This window comes from Lycium barbarum, chromosome 2, assembly GCF_019175385.1.
Source record: "Lycium barbarum isolate Lr01 chromosome 2, ASM1917538v2, whole genome shotgun sequence".
NCBI lineage: Eukaryota > Viridiplantae > Streptophyta > Magnoliopsida > Solanales > Solanaceae > Lycium > Lycium barbarum.
Window position 1 is genome coordinate 8,765,170 of NC_083338.1, and position 4,489 is coordinate 8,769,658.

Sequence of the window (4,489 nt, forward strand, 5' to 3'; positions counted from 1 at the left end):
ACAAAGTTGTGTCTGGAGAGGGTAGAGTATACGTAGACGTTACCCCTACCTTGGGAGGTAGATAAGTTATTTTCGATAGACCCTCGGCTCAAGAAAAACAATTCAAAGCAGTCAACAAAGGAAATAACGAAAAATAAAGATGCCATAACAAAAATACTATATTAATCATGATAAGCAGTCTGAAAAAATAACAATAACTACAATAAAATAATATTCTACGTGAAGGACATGAGACAATAGATAGTAACATAAATCGATAGATGAGGAACTACTCGAGAAATATTACGACTACTAGTAAGGGCATTCAAAGAAGCATCTCGATAGATATTCCTATTAAAAAAACTCAAAAGGTAAGTGAAATGATTACCAGCAAATTGATTACAAATTTGCAATATTGGATTCTCAAAATCTTTAAACAACACGTGACTTCATGTCATTTCACATACTTCCTCTCTAACACTCCGCCTTTCTTCCTTAAACCCTAATAGAGCATCCCTTCTTTATCAATGCCCCCCCCCCCCCCCCAACAAGCTGACCCGAAGCCTTACATTGCTATCAATTGCCAAAAAACTCTTAGCAAATCGTGATCTAATAAGCAACAAATCATTCGCGACCCGTGACCGTGTATCCGACCCGACATTAGCACCCGCTACCGACCAAATACTAGGCATCATCGATACCTTAATTGCTGGCGACAAACGTATAAACAAGCACCACTTTGATTACTACTCTATCCTCCAAATCCCTAATAACAAAATCCAAAATGCCGAATCTAACAAGTGAAACACATCCGGTCTAATCTAACATGATTACGTATTTTTATCAACAGAGTGTATAATGTGCAAATCACGTGTCTTATAAATAACCTTTTCATTCTTTGACATTATCAACTGATTTTGAATTCTGATTAATTACGAGAATAATAAACTTTAATTGACAAAAATGTAAGCTACGAAAAGGGCAGCCCGGTGCACTAAGCTCCCGCTATCCGTGGCTGCCGAGGAAGAATAGAAGATAAATAAAAAACTTTGAATTCTATTAACAAAATGTAGAAGAAGGCCACCTTTAATTAAGTCTTGAAACAATATCCTTCTTTGTACATTTTGTTGTGAGGGTGGGGGGATGGTCATGTAAAACATTATCCTCCTATACTAAATTTGAAGAAAAATATAAAATAGTTTTTACAATTTTTAAATTGTTGATATATCATGTGAAGTATCAGGTATTTTTAAAAGCGAAACACATCGATTGTAAGATGACAAGATTAACCATTTATGTAATAGATCGAACCACGTGCAAATCACGCGTCTCATAAATGACCTAATCATTTCTTTGACATTATCACTAATATTGAATTCGTATTAAGAGAATAAGAAACTTAAATTGACAATATAAATATGAGATACAGAGAGCTTCAATTGAAGAATAAAAGATAAAATGTGATACTTTGAATTCTATCAAAGGAATATAGAAGAAGGCGTCCTTTGTGCATATATATCCTTCTGTAGAGAAATAGCAGAAGAAAAGGTAAATTTGGGAGACCTTTTGGTAGCACAAGATAGTTAACGTAGATCAGATGATTCAACTAAAGAAGAAGAAGCTATGAAAGACAAAAGTAGATAATAGGTAGAGAACTTTGTTATGAAACAAAAATTTCTTGAATTGGTTATGAATTAGGTTAGTTACTAAATGACTAAGTCCATCGCTATTTATACTTGTGTAGGGATGATTCTAGATATTATTCTAGATACATCTACAAGAAATATCTAGTAGATTTTATCTTCTAGCATTGCTCTAGAATATTTGAATTTTTCTTAAAATTAATTATCCAAGATACTACACGAGACTATTCTAGAACCTTTACTAGATATTTAGAATGGTTTGTAGCTCACAAAAATCTACTAGATTTTGTGTTCTTAAAAGTGAAACACAACTACAATAACAACAACATATCCAGTATAATCCCACAAAATGGAGTCTGGAGAGAGTAGAATGTGCACGGACCTTACCCCTACCTTGGGGGGTAAATAGACTTTTTTTGATTGACCCTAGGCACAAGAAAAGCAATTCAAAGCAGTCAACAAAGGAAATAACGAAAAATAAAGAAGCCATAACAAAAATACTATATAAAGCATGATAAGCAAACTTAAAAAGGAACAATAACTACAATACAATAATATTCTAAGTGAAGGACATGAGACAATAGATAGTAACATAAATTGACGGATAAGGAACTACTGGAGAAATACTACGACTACTGGTAAGGGCATTCAAAGAATCATCTTGATAGATATTTCTATTAAAAAAAATCAAAAGGTAAGTGAACTGATTACAAGTGAATTGATTACAAATTTGCAATATTGAATTCTCAAAAACTTCAAACAACACGTGACTTCATGTTAGTTCATAAAAACTTCTAACACTCCGCCTTCTTCCTTAAACCCTAATGGAGCATCCCATCTTCATCAATGCCCCCCCAACAAACTGACCCGAAGCCTTACGCTGGCTATCAATCGCCAAAAAAAATCTTAACAAATCGTGATCTAGTAAGTATCAAATCATTCGCGACCCGTGCCCGTGTATCCAACCTGACATTAGCACCCGCTACCGACCAAATACTCGGCGTCGTCGATACTTTAATGCCCGACGACAAACGTGTAAAGAACCACCACTTTGATTACTACTCTATCTTCCAAATCCCTAATAACCAAACCCAAAAGGCCTAATCTAACAAGTGAAACACATCTGATCTAATCTAATGAGATTACGTATTTATATCAACAAAGGGTATCATCTGCAAATCACGTGTCTGATAAATAACCTGATCGTTCTTTGACATTATCAACTAATTTTGAATTCTGATTAATTACGAGAATAAAAAACTTTAACTGACAAAAATGTAAGCTACGAAAAGGGCAGCCTGATGCACTGAGCTCTCGCTATCCGCGGCGGTCGGAAAAGAATAAAAGATAAATAGAATACTTTGAATTCTATTAACAAAATGTAGAAGAAGGTCACCTTTGATTAAGTCTTGAAACAATTTTTTTTTTTTTGTGTGTGTACATATATATATATCCTTTTTTGTACATTATGTTGTGAGGGTGGAGGGAGGGTCAGGTAAAAAAATTATCCTCCTATACTAATTTTGAACAAAAATCTAAAATAGTTTTTACAATTTTGACAATTGTTAATACATCATGTGTAAGTATCATGTATTTTTTAAAGCGAAACATATCGAGTGTAATCTGACAAGATTAACTATTTATGTAACAGATCGAACCACGTGCATATCACGTGTCTCATAAATGACATAATCGTTTCTTTGACACTATCACTAATATTGAATTCTTATTAAGAGAATAAGAAACTTATATTGACAATATAAATATGAGATACAAAGAGCTTCAATTAAAGATTAAAAGATAAAATGGGATACTTTGAATTCTATTAAAGGAATATAAAAGAAAGACTCCTTTGTGCATATATATCCTTCCGTAGAGGAATAGCAGAAAAAAAAAAAGATAAATTGGGGAGACCTTTTGGTAGGACAAGATCGTTAACTTAGATCAGATGATTCAACTAAAGAAGGGGAAGCTATGAAAGAAAAACAAGATTTTAGGTAGAGAACTTTGTTATGAAACAAAACTTTCTTGAATTGGGTTAGTTACAAAATGACTAAGTCCATCGCTATTTATACTTGTGTAGGGGTGTTCTAGATATTATTCTAGATACATCTATAAGAGATATCTTACAAGTTTTATCTTCTAGCACTGCTCTAGAATATCTTAATTTTTATTCAAAATAATTATCGAAGACACTACACTAGACTATTCTAGAACCTTTACTAGATATTTAGAATTTTTTGTAGCTCACAAAAATCTACTAGATTTTGTGTTCTTAAAAGTTAAACACAACAACAACAACAACAACAACAAACCCAGTGTAATCCCACAAAGTGGGATCTGGGGAAGGTAGAGTGTACACAGACCTTACACCTACCTTGGGAGATAGAGAGACTGTTTTCAATAGACCCTAGGCTCAAGAAAAGCAAATCAAAGCAGTTAATAAAGGAAATAACGAAAAATAAAGAAGCCATAACAAAAGTACTATATAAAGCACGACAAGTAGTCTGAAAAAAAATTATAATACAATAATATTCTAAGAGAAAGACATGAGACTGTAGATAATAACATGTGTTATACCCCATTTTAAACGGGTTAAAGTAGAGTACAACATATTGGAGATTCCTATTTTTTGCTTATTTTAAGGAGTCGCCACCTAATTAGTTTATTGGTGAATTAGGACAGCTAAACATTAACTAAGACAAAGTCAAACTTAACCTCTATTAATGGTCTGCTTAATCAGCATGATTCTAGGTAAGGGTTCTAGATTATCCTAAAGGGAAGGGGTTAGGCATCCTTTAGAATCCGTTAACTACGGTTATCTGGTCAAACTTAGGTTAATTAATTAGGGCTAAAGATGCAAATAT